Raw genomic sequence first — 16,552 nt, forward strand, 5'->3', positions numbered from 1 at the left:
CTTTTCTTCCCAGGCGGCCGCACGCCTCTGAGTGCCTGGTTGTGGGAGGAGTTGGGGTCCCCCCCCCCAGAGGGAGCCAAGCAGATCCCACGTGGGGGCCAGACAGCGTGGCGGGGGAGTCCCCGGGCGCACGAACACGGCCACCGGCGGGGCGCACACACCCGCGGCCGTGCACCCGAGTCCGAGCGCGCAGGCTCCTGCACGCGAGTTCGCTGTCTCCCGGGCGTCCTAGAGCCGCGAGCCCGGAGCTCTGAAGCAGCGGCCTCAGAGGCTGGAAGCCCGCGGCCCCCTGAGCTCCGGATGCTGGGTGAACGAGGTCCTGGGCCAGGGCAGCTCTGTTTACCTCTTCCCTCCTTGACTGGCCCGAGAACTGAAATCTGTCCCAGTCGGGGTTCTAGGTCTCCCAGGCCCGGCCCACCGACCTTCCCTCCAACACCACCCGGGCCCTCTGAGTCCTGGGGCCTCAAGGCTCAACTCCTGGAGCCCAGCGCAAGAGCCACGCAGAAATGCGCCCAGGGGCCACAGTCAGGACCTCGAGCCATTCACTCATCCTAAAATCTTCTTGGCGGTGGAAGCTGTCTTGCAGAGCCGGGCTGGAGTGGCCTCTCAGAAGCTGTGTGCATGCTCTCCTGGCGGGTTTCCTCCCTGGAGAATCGAGTCAGGTTGAATGATCACCAAAGCTCTGTGGCAGGTCAGGGTCCGACTCAGATGCCAAAGCTCTCTGGGTCACCTGGTCCACCTTCACCTGCTGGCAGAGGCCCTGGGAAGCTCTGGCCCACAGGGACAGCGTCAGGGGTGACAACAACTATTTTTGGTGTTCTGCGTGTGCCCATGGAATCTGTAGCCTCTGCTTCAGCAGAGTGTAGACAATTCTGGAAATGTCTACCGTCCTTGATTGTGAGGCTCCTCCGAGGTAGAAACTAGTTTGGAGGCCTTGTCTCTAGATGTGCCTGCTAGATGGGAGCCTCTGAATAATGCGAGTCAACAGAGGATGCAGGGAAGGAAGAGATTTCTAGAGTGTAGATCTGAGACCGGAGTGCAAACCACTTGAGAATCAAGCACTGCTAGAGGACTTTGAGACCTAGAGACTGATGGGCATCTTCGTTTTGACCCAGGGCATTTGTGTTCAGACTTAGGCCCCAACACCCCAGGGAGCCACGTTACAAGACCTCCTAAAGCCTCTGTCTCTTCTTACAGAAATTGAATAATGCCTACTAGTCTGGGGACAACTGTGTCACCTCCTCCCTGGCCCCAGACAAGAATGGATGTTGAAAAGGAGAACCTGGGCCTAGGCCTGGCATACAGGGCATGACCGATGAGGCGGAAGTGTGCAGGGCTGCTGGGGTGTCACCTCATGGAAGCTTCTGGGAGATCTTCAGAGGTAAAATTCCTGTTAGTCTTGGTCATATGACCTGTCCTGAAGCATAGTGGGTAAGGGGGTGGCGCTGTAAGCCTCAGGACCCCAGCGAAGGCCTAGAGTTTCTTTGAGCTCTATAGACAGAATCCGATTCTAAATCCCCCCAGTGCAGGGCAAGGCCCCCACAGGTCCCAACAGGGCCTGGCACTCAGTTGGTCCTCACTGAATAGTCTTAGCGTTGCACAGTGGAGAAGGACCTACACTCCCTGGAGAAACCAGAATCGGGTTCTTTTAAGGGCAGAAGCCAGGATCAGAGAGGAATTCACTGAAGGGAAGGTTGCCTGTGAAGCAGAGGCACCAGCCTCACTGTCTGTCCCTTCCCTTCCTCTTCCTCAGAGCCTGGTCCCTCCCTGTGCCCTGCAGGGGTCAGCTGGAAGGCTCAGGATTCTCGCTGTTCCAGAGTCACAGCCAGGAGCCACAGGGAGAACAGTGCTGGGGCCTCTTGGGAGTTGGGCCAGGGGCTCCCCATCACTCAGCTCTTCAGACCAATACTGCTATGAGGACACAAGGGTAACAGTGGCTCGGTCAGGATGCCCACATTTTTGGTTTCACCCACCAGCTTCTCCTACTCATTCGCCTCTTTCTGTTTGCCTTCATCGAGGTGGAATTTCTATAAAATTAACCATAAAATTAACCATTTTATTATTTTTTTTAAGATTGTGTTTATTTATTTGCGAGAGAGTGTGTGCATGAGCTGGGGGAGGAGGAGAGGGCAAGAGACCAGCAGACTGACCCCTGAGCAGGGAGCCTGATGCGGGCCTTGATCCCAGAACCCCAAGATCATGACCTGAGCTGAAGTCAGACACTAAACAACCAACAGAGCCAGCCAGGCGCCTCAAAAATAACCATTTTTAAAGTGAACAACTCAGTGGCATTCACAGTGTGGCACAACCCCCACCCCCATCTAGCTCCAGAAATTTTTGTCACTCTGACGTAAAATGCTTGACTCCATCAAGGAGTCACTGGCCTCTCTGCCCCATCCTACCCCAAGCAACCACAGGTCTGCCTTTTGTCTCTATAGATTGACCTATTCTGGATATTTCGTATAAATGGAATCACACACTTTGTGACCTTTTTTATCTGGTTTCTTCCACTTAGCACGTTTCGGGGTTCATCCATGCTATGGCACACGTCAGTATTTCATCCCGTCTTCAGGCTGAGTGATACCCCTCTGTGTGTATGGACCACATTTTGTGTATCTATTCCTCTGTTCACAGTTTCACTTAGTTCTGAGTAACACCTCAGGTCCTTGCTGCAAGGTCTCATGGTGCAAAGAGGTGTGGGCTAGGAGTTTCGTAAGCTCGGTCTCTGAGCAGGCTGGGTGTTCTAAGGCAAGTGGATTGACCTTTCTGGGCCCCAGTCTACTCATCTATAAAGTGAAAAGTTTGGCAAGGACCATTTCACGTTACAATCCTCTGTGACTTTTTGCAACTGTGAAGTGCTCCCTGGCACTCATAGAAAGGATCCCAATGCCTTTTCTGCCAGCCACAATCCTGTGTCAAGGACCCCATTACAACAGGCCCTGAGGTTTGCACTGTGCCCCCCCGTGGATTGGGCCCCCTTTCCATCTGTACCTTTGGATCTTAAAGAGGCCAAATCTTTTTTTTTTTTTAGAACACTATTCTTTTTTTTTTAAGATTTTATTTATATATTCATAAGAGACACAGAGAGAGAGGCAGAGATCACAGGATCACACCCTGAGCCAAAGGCAGATGCTCAACCACTGAGCCACCCAGGCGTCCCAAGAGGCCAAATCTTCGTGAGAAGCATAGCTGCGGTGGGTTGTGTCTTGTGAGTTATTCCCTTCTTGACTGAGTATCCAGCCAGACTCTCAGCAATTGTGATTTAGAGATGAAATGGCCAACTTGGAGCACACGGAGGTTTTCATCATACCTGCTTAGGAAGTGGACACCAAGCTAAGTGAAAAGGATTCAACATCAGGGAAGTATACGATTTGATATCCCAACTGACTTTTATTCCATGTACATTCACGGTCCTGTTACCCCATCTCCTGCTTTGGGCAGGTTGGAAACATACAGAGAAACAGATTTAAGAAATATGCCCTTTCTTAGCATCTAAGAGCTTTGAGACCTACCCCGATTGTTGGGGAGTAGTCAGCTGCTCCTCTCCCAGTGAATTGAGCTTGGAGGTGGAGGCACTTTAATGTGGGGAAGGTATCATTATCTCAAGGATGTTTTACATTTATTTTCGGAATATGGAAGCTCACTGGGGCCCCTGGGTGGCTCAGTGGTTGAGTGTCTGCCTTCGGCTCAGGTCATGATCCTGGGGTCTGGGGATCGAGTCCCGCATCGGGCTCCCCACAGGGAGCCTGCTTCTCTCTCTGCCTGTGTCTCTGCCTCTCTCTGTCTCTCATGAATAAATAAATGGAATATGGAAGCTCAGTAAATTGAAATAATGGTTTTACCTTCTTCCTTTTTAATACTCGAACCGTACCCTGGCATTTCCAATCCCCTTACTCTGCTCACTTGCCTTTCCCCCATACGATAATTTTTATTTACTAAATTCATTGTTTATTGTCTGTCTTTGTCTGTGGAATAGAAGCTCCACGAGGCAGAGATCTTTGCTCATGCTGATGCCTGATGTAGAACTCTGCCCAGCACAAAGTAAGTACTCAGTAAATATTTGTTGGAATGGAATGGATGCACACAGATGATGTTTTGCCGCCAAACCATTTCCTAACTAGAAGGGAAGAGACATGAAGCGTCACTGGGATTCCCACAGAAGAAAACACCAGCAGAATCTGATCCTGTCAAGGTGCATTGTTGGACTCTATTTGCCTTCCCCAAAATGCTGTTCTAAAAACAGCCAAGTCTTGGAGGTTGGTCTTCTATTGGTCCTCGGGTGGGCATCAAAAAAGGGATTTTCTGAAATAATTCATCAGTTAGGATTAACAAACGTACTAAAACTGTAACATTCTCTACTGCTTCCTTGAGTTCTTTGGGCTAGTTCTGAGCAGAGCTAGGGTCCAGATCTTGAGGCTTAAGGCCAACTCTTAAATTAAATAGATACAGGGACACCTGGGTGGCTCAGTGGTTGAGCATCTGCCTTCGGCTCAGGGCCTGATCCAGTCCCGCATTGGGATCCCCACAGGGAGCCTGCCTCTCCCTCTGCTTATGTCTCTGCCTCTCTCTGTGTCTCTCATGAATAAATAAAATTTTTTTAAAAACTTTAAAAATTGTTTAAAAAATTAAACAGATTCATAGTTGGACAATTTGTTCTAATCCTTTGGGAAGCAAACCCCTTGGGTTAAAAAAAAAAAAAAAAAGGCCAATACTCCAATTGCTGAGTCATTCCAATGGGAGCATATCTAGAAGAGGAAAAGTATTTCCTGGCAAATTTGCAGCTCCCACAAACCATCCCCATCACTGTCACAAGAAAATGTTGGAGCTGGGGGGAGGGTGGCTGCAACTTTTCAAATCAGACAGCCAGCATAAACCTTAACATTAAATATCCTAAGGAAAAAAAAAAAAACCCTCAGTGGTTGTATTTATCCCGAATGCAAAAGTGTCCCCTTTGTTGAGGTCTGAGCCAAGAGAACAATGTCGAGTCTGCTGGCGGGCCATGTGCTAATGTGCTCATGCATTACAGGCCGCAACAGATGGCTGTGAGAACACTCAGCCGCGCCTGCCTGGGTCAGGACGCAGAGCCCAGTGCTTCCCAGTTCGGCCCAGTTATCAAAACACTGCTTCTCTATGGAGAGATGATGGCTGTCCAGGGGGGAGGTGGGCCCTGCCCCTTGGGCACATACGGGGTGTGATATGAGAGCAGAGGTGTGAAGGAATAATTATTGGGGCTTTTGGTTGTTTGTACCGTGCCACAGAATTGAGAAGTGATTTTCATGCCTTGGAAAGTCAGAAACGGGGAGACACCCGCTGGATTGTTCCCGGGAGTTAGCTCAAGTGCGTGGCTCACAATTTTAATCTTTGCATTTTAAGTTTCCCAGACCCTCCCCTCTGAGGGTCTGTCTTCTGGCTCTTCCCCGAATCTCAGTGAATCACTGCGGAGAGAAAGTAGCTCCGTGCCCCACCCCCCCAAAGCAAAACAAAACACAAAGAAAACAAAACCCAGCTTTTGGCAACTATAAAGTAAGGCTCTGGAGAAATTCCTCTGGAAGCCTGTAGCTAAGTGGAATGCACCTGGTCTCCTTGAACATCCATCCCTGCTTCTCTACAAATGAGAAGAAACACCCCCCCACACCCCAGAGAGCCACCCCTTTGCTCTTCCCACCCCCTCTTTGAAACAGAGGTGTGGCCAGGTGGGGCTGGGCCAGCAGCTTGGGTCCTGGGAGAGGGGACGGGGTGTCAGCTACTGTCTGTATCTTTCCCCACCCACAGAGCTCCCCAGGCAAACCCGTGGACTCCCCTTGCTCCTGTCCCCAGAGCTGGGTGCTGGGACTCACTTGGAGCAAGACTCCTGGGATGACAGTAGTACACGGAGGGCAGCGCCTCAGGGATGTCACCCCAGATCCACACCCCAGAGAGGCCTGCAAACCCCTCTAATCTGACTCTGCAACAGACAAGGAGGCGTCCCCCCCAGCACCTTGGTCTTCAGAATCCATCTAAGCTTCGTGGTATTCAAGGGGAGCCCTGGGAAGCTGGTGTGGATCCCACTGTCTCCCCACCAGCTGTATGTGCTGCTCAGCATCCCTCCTGTTAATGCCGCTGTTTGGGGTCAGTGTGATGTCTCCACTGCCTGGGAGGGGATACTCTGAGCTGTTCACTCAGGTCAGTCTATACCAGATTGTTGATACCACCAAGGAGGATCCTGAGAGTCCTGAACAAGGAAATTCTATGTTGGGAGAATTTGAGGGGAGGCCTGGAAGTGAGGGAACATGAGGCTCACAGGGCCAGTGCCATGAGGGTCAGAAGTAGGCTTTGGGGAGGGGCACTGAAGTCTGTAATATTTAGGATACAGGTTAGGTATGGTAGGCTGAAATCCATTTTCTAAAGGAAAGGGAATGAATTTCCACATGAGTGGTGAGGAAAACTTTTAAAAATGTAGATATTGGGGTGCCTGGTGGCTTAGTTGGTTAAGCATCTGCCTTTGGCTCGGGTCTTGATCGCAATGTCCCGGGATTGAGCCCCTCATCATCGAGCTCTGTGCTCGGCAAGGAGTCTACTTCTCTCTCTCCCCCACTAATGCTCTCTCTCTCTCTTAAATAAATAAATAAATAAATAAATAAATAAATAAATAAATAAATATAAAAAATGTAGATTTTGATAGCCCTTTCAGGTTGGTAGGACCTTTTGCATTTTACATTCATTACCTCATTTAAAATGCACGTTATCCACTTCACAGGTGAGCCCTCGGGCTTCCTGTGCTCACACAATATTAAGGAGCAGAGCCCAGAGGTCTGTAAGTGACTCTCTTCACCCCACTAGGGGGACTGGACAAGCTCCCATCCCTACAGAGCAACTCATCTGCAAACTAACATGTTATAAGGACCCTGTTCATGCCCAGCCTTTGAGAAGCTACCCCCTCGGCCTTGGTGCCTCTGGTCCCTGCACTAGAGGAGCCGTGCAGACTCAACCAGACAGCCTATTTGGAGCTCATTATGGAACACGTGTTTTTCTTTCAGCTTACCCACATGGCCTGTCACCCACTGAAAGTCCACATGGCCCTTTGCTTCTGGTATGTTAGAAAGAAAAAAAAAGAAAGAAGCCCATAACCCACATCAGGCACACTGAATCCAGTGGAATCCAATCTCCCTAAACCCATGACAGTGGAAGCTAGGCGCAGAGCTTGAATTATGATGACTAGATGTGCCAAGCACCCCAAAATTTCTATTTGCCTGAATCACTGATGACCTAGAACTCTTCTAGTTCCGCCTAATAATTTTTTCTCAAGTGATCTCTATGTCCAACATGGGGGCAATGAAGTCATGATCCCAAGACCAAGAGTGACACGGTCTACCAACTGAGCCAGCCAGGTGCCCCTGCCTAATAAAAATTTAAAATGTGCTCCCTCTTTCCTGATTCACACTCTTTGTCTCTCTGCCCTCGCTCATTCCTCTTTTTAGATTTACCTTTATAAGTTTTGTTTTGCCTAAAAATTAATTTCCCATCAGTCATTTCTCAATGCTTCTTGAATTTCCAGATCAGGGCTTTCCTGGTGTATTAAAATACATTCTGTTGATGGCCCGCTGCTCCATTGTGCCCTGTTCCTGTCCCGATGGAACATCCAGACAAGCAGTAGGAAGGTGCTAGATTCCAGCAGCTCTGTCTAGAACTTTCTGAAACTATGGAAATGTTCTATAGCTATGTTGTCCAGTACAGTAGCTGCCAGCCACATGTGGCCATTGAGCACTCAAAATGGATTTTAAATTGTACTTAATTTTATTTAATTTTAATTCACTTTAACTTAAATAGCCACACTGTGGCTCGTGGCTACTGTCCTGGAAAGTATAGCTCTAGAAAGTAGCCACAGAATGTTCTAGTAGTTAGGCTTCACTCAGTACATCATCTCACATATTTCCACTACTAGACTCACATAATCTGGCCGGGCCCAAACTGCAGAGAGTTTCCTCAAAGTCAGAAGTATGCCTTTTACCTAAAACATTATTTTCATTGATTCTGTTAGCAAAGAAAACCACCATTCAGTGCCACTCAAGATGATCAGACTCTGGAAAGATTGCAGAGCTGGCAACGTTGGCCAATCTGTTATAGACATTCAAGACCTCCATCTGGTATTGCCATGCTTCATCCTTTACTTCCTCCCAAGCCCACCTACCACACCCACGATTCTATTGGTTTTCTCCATCCTCTTCATAAAACTCACTTCTCTCTTCATTTTTAGCCTTCCACCTAAATCTCTAGAGAACTATCTTATGAATAGTCAAGAAAAGCTCATATAATGTTTCCTTTGCCGATGACCCATCGAGTTGCCCATATTTCTTCCCTCACTCAAACGTGAGAAGACCTGAATTCCAAAGTCTTTCTTTAGAAGGAATACCTACCATCAACAAAAACTTGTCCATGGTCTTTGATGACCATCTGGAAGGTTCTTTAATTTTCCCAAGATCTATTGCAGATAAACACATTCTTTGTATAGGGAAGACACACTTCATACAATCTCAACTGGAAAAGTGCAATTGGGTAACAAAATGGTTGGCTACTCTATTCAGGGTCTCTCCATGGACTGCTATTACACTTTGGGCTGGATAATTATTTGTCATGGGTAGCTGTCTTGTCCATTGTAGAATGTTCATTAGTATTGGTGGCCTCTACTCACTAGATGCCAATAGTACTCTACACTGAGTTGGACAACTAAAAATGCCTCCAGACATTGCCAAATGTCCCCTGGGGCACAAAACTGTGCCCTCAGTTGGGAACTCATGCTCTTTTTCCATTTAGTACTCTCACTGAGAGCTCAGCAAATCAGAGGAGGAAAAAGCTACCCAAGGCTTTTGATCTGAATCTTTCATTATGCTAAACTTCTTTCTTCTTTAGAAGTTCCATTAGTGACAGACTTTGCCCTTGAACTATGAGAAATGAGAAGATTGAAAGATTGACTTTGCTTAGATACTCTGGAACACTTTTTGGAGCCAAGAAAGGTAGATCCGAAAATGTAAGGAGCTTGATTTGTTTGGTTTCCTACATGGAACCGTTTAAAATTAAGAGACTGCCCACAATGATGTGACTCACCAAGGAGAGACTGAATTTAGTGAAACATCAGTAAGAAAAGTTCACGGAAAAAAAAAAGTTCACGGGACACCTGGGTGGCTCAGCGGTTGAGCGTCTGCCTTTGGCTCAGGTCATGATCCCAGAGTCCCTGGATCGAGTCCTGCATGGGGCTCCCCATAGGGAGCCTGCTTCTCCCTCTGCCTATGTCTCTGCCTCTCTCTCTCTCTCTCTCTCTCTCTCTCTGTCTCACATGAATAAATAAATAAAATTAAATTGAAAAAAAGAAAAGTTCACATTGATTAGGTTCTAACCATGCGCTAGGCATCATTCAGGTGCACTGATTCAAGGACTATTTGTACACCTATTTTACTCATGAGGAAACAGAAGCCCAGAGATCATATAGTCAGTGAGATGCAGAGGTGGAATTTCAGATCCCAGGCTTATAGAAATGATGCTCTATTGGCATGTTAAGAAGTCCACATATTCCTGCTAAATTTTCTGTTCTGCAGAAAATACTGATTAAGTTGACTTTTCACTTTGGCATAATTTTATTTTTTTAAAGATTATTTATTTATTTATTTGAGAGAGAAAGAGAGAACAGAGGGAGAGGGAGAAGCAGACTCTCCAATGAGCAGAAAGACCAATGCAGGTCTCCATTCCAGGACTCTGAGATCATGACCTGAGCCAAAGGCAGATGCTTAACTGACTGAGCCACCAAGTCGCCCCTGGAATAATTTTAGATGGACAGAAAAGCTGCCATGATGGTGCAGAGAGTTCCTATCTGCCCTTCACTCCACTTCCTTGGACATTATTATCTTATATTCCCTCGGAGCATTCGGCATAACTAAGAAATTAACGCTGTTACACTGATTTTAACTGAGCCACAGATTCTGTTGGAGTTTCATCTGTTTTTCCACTAATGCCCTTTGTCTCTTCCAAAGAGTAGAGGTATCCAACCGAGGATACCACATCGCACTTAGTTGATGATTATTTTTAATAGTATCGACCACAGACTTGCTCAAAGCAGTTATAGGCACTGCTCCCATGGAACACATTATACAAAAATTCCACTGTTGTGAAAGGTGGACGCTGAGAAAGCTAATCACCACTGGATTAATATTTGGTGGAAGGAGATTCATGAGATTAGGGGGGAAATCAGATGAGCACGGTACACTGGGAGGAAGTATTAAAATCCCTGAGAGTGGAAAAGGCCTGACACATCCTAAGGGACACATAATTAAAGCACAGCAGATGACAGCTCCCCTGAAAAAGGATACAAAGAGAAAGCAGTGCCACAAAGGCTGCTCGGAGCAGGGATGGATCCATTTTACCAAGTGACAAGAGACCCACCTTAAAATCTCCTTAGGAGGATGTACTCTATTTTGCACTGTGACCTATGCTATGGAGTTACTGAGAGTTAAAGGGAGAAGTGAGAATGAAAACAGTGAAGGAGTCTCTGCAGAGGCGCATCTGTGCAGATTGAAGAGTCGTGCCTCATGCTATTTCAGAGCTGCCAACAAACTGAAAAAGCCTCACTTCTGAATTGGAGAGAGCTCGGTTGCTTTTAATCCGCACCATAAACATCCAGAATGCACCTTATCAGAGTCAATGGATAGAAAACTTTTACTTAAACCTAACTCAATCACTTGAAAATTCAGCACAGTTCTTTACAAAGCAAGGGTCAGAGGCACGTAGAGTCCGAAACATGCGAGGTGACATACAGCATATTTCTCTCTCTAAAATTTCTCAGGCAGGCATTTCTCCTGCCCCATAATATCAACGTAATAACTGGTGCTTACTGTGATTTTTTTTAAAAGGACAATAAAACAATAACAGGGGAGAAGACAGAGATGAGGAGACTGGAAAACAAGGAAACATGATACAGTAGGAGCAGGCGTTCTCCATCTGGCATATGGCACTACTCCCCCCCCACACACACCCCCAACTCCATCCCCGCCTTTCTCCATATGTATGTTCCTAATTTAGAGTGTTAATTCCTTTCCTTTTTTTTTTTTTTTCCCTGGGATGGGTGTATATAATTAACAATGGGTAAGAAAAGCATGACTGTTACCCAGGAGAGTGGATCTTGCAGAGTCTTTTCCAAATCAAAGCCAAAAGGTCCCCAAAACACCTACAATTTGAGAAATCTAGTGAGTCACGGAATGAACCTCACCCTGACCTTCAGGCTAATGAAATCACAAGGAAGAGGGGCACAGGAGATTTGCATGAAGGTGACTAAAATTAATAAAGTCTCCCATGACCCCTGGAATGGGTGGAAGCGCAGATGCTAACTTAGCTGCACTGACACAAACCAAGTGATGATTAGCTGTCCTACAACGGCTGGCTGACCCGGCCACCACCAGCTCCGAGCAGCCCAACTTAAGTCAGCAATCACAGTGTTGGGGCAGGAGGCAGACAAGGGTCCCCCTCAAAGGTTCGTGCCCTTCTGGGAAGGTCAGCTCAAGAGACAGCAGGGTGCATGATGACACCAAATAATGCTGTTCTACACACATGAGCCAACTGATGTGTTACGGATGTTCTGGGAGACGGAAAGAGAAAGAACAGGCCAGGAGTCCAGAAGGTGAGGGAGATGTCGGGAAGGGTGGGAATGTGAACTAGCCTGCAAGTTAGATTTGAGCATGGAATTGGGGGATGGTATGAGTGCACTCTTGGGTTTGCTCTGCTCACAGATCTCTGGCATCTTTGTGACTATAAAAAGAGCAAAGTCAACTCATGGTACAGAGTAGGACCTGCACCCTACTGTCATCCCTTGCAAACCTGGCTGTGCATCAAAACTATCTTGGTGGTTGGTTGGTTGGCTCTTGACATCCATACTAGGGCCTGACCCCCACCTAACAAGTTGGCATGTCCAGGGGCTGGTTTCCAGGAATGTGTATGTTTGTGATCGCCAGGTGATTCTGATCTAGTGGGTTACTCCAGTGACCCCATCCCAAAGACGAAGAAACTGAGGCCCAGGACAGGACACGTTTTGCCCATGGGCACATATTGTGGATTCATTTAGCAGGTGCATTTCCAGTGGTTCTTCCAACCCTTTTTCACCGGTGGTGCACTCTGAAACCCCACTGCAGTGGCAAGCATGTGTGACCCTAATACCTCTCCTTGGCTGGGTCCTGTCTCCTTCACTGTATCCTGGGGGATGTAAGGATGCAATGAGGCTTCCTTGCCTTGTGAGTCACTTCATTGATAACAACCTATTCATCTAAAGGGGAAAGCAACAGCTTCTGTTCTACCACTGGAACTGGACCATTTGTCCTTAGTGAAGCAGAGAATGGTAAAACAAAACATCAATTTTTTTTGATACAATATGACAGTTTCTGCTTTTAGAGTATTTCATCCATTTGTATATAATATAATGTCTTTGTTTTTTATTTTTATTTTAAGTGAGATACATGATTAATTAATTTTATTTATTTTTTTTAATTGAGTTCAATTTGCCAACATATAGCCTAACACCCAGTGCTCATCCCGCCAAGTGCCCCCCTCAGTGCCCACCACCCATTTGCTGATGTTAGAGTTTTGCCTTTTCCTGTATCGCGTTTGGCCTCAGCCTCAGAGGACACTGCAGACACACTGTCTCTGAGTAAGTGAGGGGTGCTTTCTTGCTACTTAGCCCAAACCTCATTCCTTCTAGGCTGCCATCCTAGGGGTCCCTTGCAAATGCTTTTAGGCTCTATTCCTATTTTTGGAAAGGACACATATAAACATACAAATCCTGCTCTATTTCAGTCCAAACAGCCAAACAGTCTCATGTTCCAGATGTTCTAGTGCCTCTCCCTGCTTTTCTCATAATGCCCCATCTCCAGAGTTCTTTCCAGATGCTTTTGGATCCCCAAGCCAGGCCACTGTTGATTTCTGCTCTCCCTGCAACACTTCCTCCGAAGAGGTTTTGCAGCTCCTGCTAGCCCCGCCCGAACCTGTTACCCAACCTCCTTCCTCATCAGGCACCCCTACAGGCAGCCTTCAGATCGACCTTCGGCTGCTTTTAAACAGTGCTGGCCTTCTCACCAGCCGGCTCACCCTCATCTCGGTTCCTCTCCAGGCCGTCCCACCTGATCCATTTCCAAAGAGTTGCTTGCCTTTCATTCCAAAGGTGAATCCTCCCAGATGAGGGTCCTCTGGTCACCTGGCCCTGTGTTCTCCCCTCTGTCCCTGCCCATTGCCCTGACACCCCATAAGATTTGCTTGGACAAAGATCTCTGGTGAGAGACTGAGGCCACTGGCGTAGGTGAGGTTTAGAAATCACACACATTTATCTCCTTTATCCTTCCTCCTCCTCGTTCATATGGAAAATCCATTCCATCACTCATTCACTCATCAAATATTTATGACTCATTTTTTTAAAAAGACTTCTTGCTTTATTTGAAAGAAAGCCTGCATGTGCAGGAGCAGCGGGAGGAGCAGACGGGGAGAATCTCAAGCAGACTGCCCACTCAGTGCTGAGCTAGTGGGGGGCTCGATCTCACCACCCTGAGATCATGACCTGAGCCGAAATCGAGTCAGACACTTAACCCACTGAACCACCCAGGCATCCCTGAAGCATCTCTCATACGCACCGAACTAAGCCCTGGGCTAGCTGCAAGTTCGTGAATTTTAAGGTTCAGTATGACATGATTAGGAGATGATTTGGAAATCAAGTTCAGAGTTGCCTGAAAAAACAAATCAAAGAATCCAAGTGACCAACAGATCCTTTTTTTTTTTTTTTTAATAGCCAATGATTAGGAGACAATAAAATCATGTCACAAACTTTGGGGCCCAGGGAATTGGCTTGGTCATAAACAAGGTCCCACTCTTTTAAGGATATTAATTAGTGCTGGGTTTTTCCTCTCCTTTGGGTGTCTGCAGTGCGAGGCCTGCAGGGTCACGGGGACAAGCATAAAAACCCAACAGATGTGGAAAAGTTCTAGCGATCTGTTGTACAATATGAATAGAGTTAACACACCTGAACTCTATACTGAAACGTGGTTAAGAGAGTAAAATTTGTGTTTTTTACCACAATTTTAAAAAAACATGTGACAGGTTTCTTCCAACAGCCCTCCCCTGCAATTTTCCCATGGACATTGGCTCGTGGGTGGAGCCAAGAAGGGGTCATTTCCCAGCATAAAGGAACCCACAAAGAGTGGGGGTGGGCAGGGGTCCAAGGCAGGGGAGCAGGGACCTTGAGGCAGACTCATCTGTGTGCGTGTCATAGGGACACAGCCAACAAGAGCCAGACAAGCCACAAGCCACCCCACCCGCTCAGCCCAGCAAGAGTCGGTTGCAGCCAGGGCTCTCAACATCTGGATGAATACTAATCAAGACTTTGATTTAAAAAAAAAGAAAAAGACTTTGATTTTGTGCATCGTAGTGCAGAAGGCAGGACTTCTCCGTCTTTGCTTCTCTTCCCCCAAATTCTGATTGGTCCGTCAAAGGTGTAGTTCTTATGAGGATCAAGTTCTCTGAACTGATAGAATCTGGAGTGGAAAGAAAAAGCCTGTCACACCTGGAGAAAGAAAAGTACACAGACATCTCCGTGGGCAGTTTTGCAGTACTCTTCACATTCAACTGATGAGGATGAGCAAAATTAATTGGGGCTTCATTTTCCATTTCTTCTCAGCAGACGACCTTCTGTGGGCTCATGGACTGTATAAAAAATTAGGACTTAATATCTCCTCTTGTCTCCTACTTCTCTTTTCCTTTCTTCTTCTTTTTTTAAAGATTTTATTTATTCATTCATTCATTCATTCATTCATTCATTCATGAGAGATACAGACAGAGGCAGAGACATAGGCAGAGGGAGAAGCAGGCTCCCTGTGGGGAGCCCGATGCAGGACTCGATTCCGGGACCCTGGGATCATGACCTGAGCCAAAGGGAGATGCTCAACCACTAAGCCACCCGGACATCCTTCTTTTCCCCTTCGTCTTATTGGAGACCAAAAAATGGCTCTTGCCAGAACCAGTTTCATGGGTGTGCCACGCATGTCATCAGTCCCACGGGGCCTGGGCTCAGAAGAGTCCCCCACTTGGTTTAAGGCTCTGCTGTCACTGTCTGGAAATCCTTAATGATTTTTTTTCTAGGGATCCCTGGGTGGCGCAGCGGTTTGGCGCCTGCCTTTGGCCCAGGGCGCGATCCTGGAGACCCGGGATCGAATCCCATGTCAGGCTCCCGGTGCATGGAGCCTGCTTCTCCCTCTGCCTGTGTCTCTGCCTCTCTCTCTCTCTCTCTCTCTGTGACTATCATAAATAAATAAAAATTAAAAAAAATTTTAAAAAAATGATTTTTTTTCTATTTGACAGAGAGCAAGGGAGCATAAGCAGGAGTAGGGACAGAGGGACAGGGAGAAGCAGGCTCCCCACTAAGCAGGGAGCCTGATGTGGAGCTCCATCCCAGGACCCCGGAATCATGACCTGAGCCGAAGGCAGATGCTTAACTGACTGAGCCACCCAGGTGCCCTGAAATCCTTAATGATTTTTAAACAAAGGGTCCCCCTGTTTTCATTTTGCACCAGGACTGGCAAATTAGGTAGCCAGTCCTGCTCTTGGTAACAAAAGACACTTTGAGGTGGGTTTCAAGTTTTCCATATTCTAGCCATGTGACCTTTCAAACTGTTCCCACTTCCCCAGCCTGATTCCTTCCTGGTCCTGACAGTGGAAGGCCTATGTCTCTGCCTCTCTCTGTGTGTCTCACGTGAATAAAAAAATAAAATCTTTAAAAAGAGAGAGAGAAAGAAATAAAGTAGTGGCGTGAGTCTTAAATAGGATACAGTACTTCTGTTTGATGTGCTAAAATGATTCAGCTTTGAAGGAAACGAATTTCCCCCATGAGTCCCATCTATAGCAAAGGAAGAGAAGGGAGGACTCACCTAAGAAAAACATAATTCAACCCTTAAAACTCTGAAAGATTGTGGCTTCCAGGTAGTCTATGCAACCATTTCTTTTAATGTTGCGCAAAGAATAGCTACTGCACCCCTAAGACCCTAACTCATTCATGCAATGCGACCGGAGAGCCAATGCTGAACACCGTCCTCAACCAGCCAACGTTTAACAGGAGGCTTCTCTCACCCCCACACTCCAAGCCCCATGCCCCTTGTGGGCTTCAAAATACTTTTGTGAAAATAGCATTTGCTCTTGATTTTTTTTTCAAGGGTAGGAGTGTGGCATCTAAATCAATTTTAATATATTTCGAATATATTCATTATCATGCACTAAAAGTGAATTCCCATTTTGTGGATCTCCCGAGGAGAGTGACAGGGCCTCGTTTGTGACAGCCCCGGGCATAAGCAATCATTGTGTCGCTTAATTAGCTATTCCCCATGCTAGTGTGAGGGACATATGTCTATTCACTGTAACAAACACCAAGAGCGGCCGGGCGCTTTCATGCTCCTGCTCCATGCAGATAAAAGCAGCACAAGTGCAAGCTCTCCCAAGGACCTGCGGCCCCAGCCGGCCCCAGCACGATCAGCTTGCATTCACCGATTGGTTCCAGTTTATTAAC

Source organism: Canis lupus, chromosome 30, assembly GCF_048164855.1.
Source record: "Canis lupus baileyi chromosome 30, mCanLup2.hap1, whole genome shotgun sequence".
Lineage (NCBI taxonomy): Eukaryota > Metazoa > Chordata > Mammalia > Carnivora > Canidae > Canis > Canis lupus.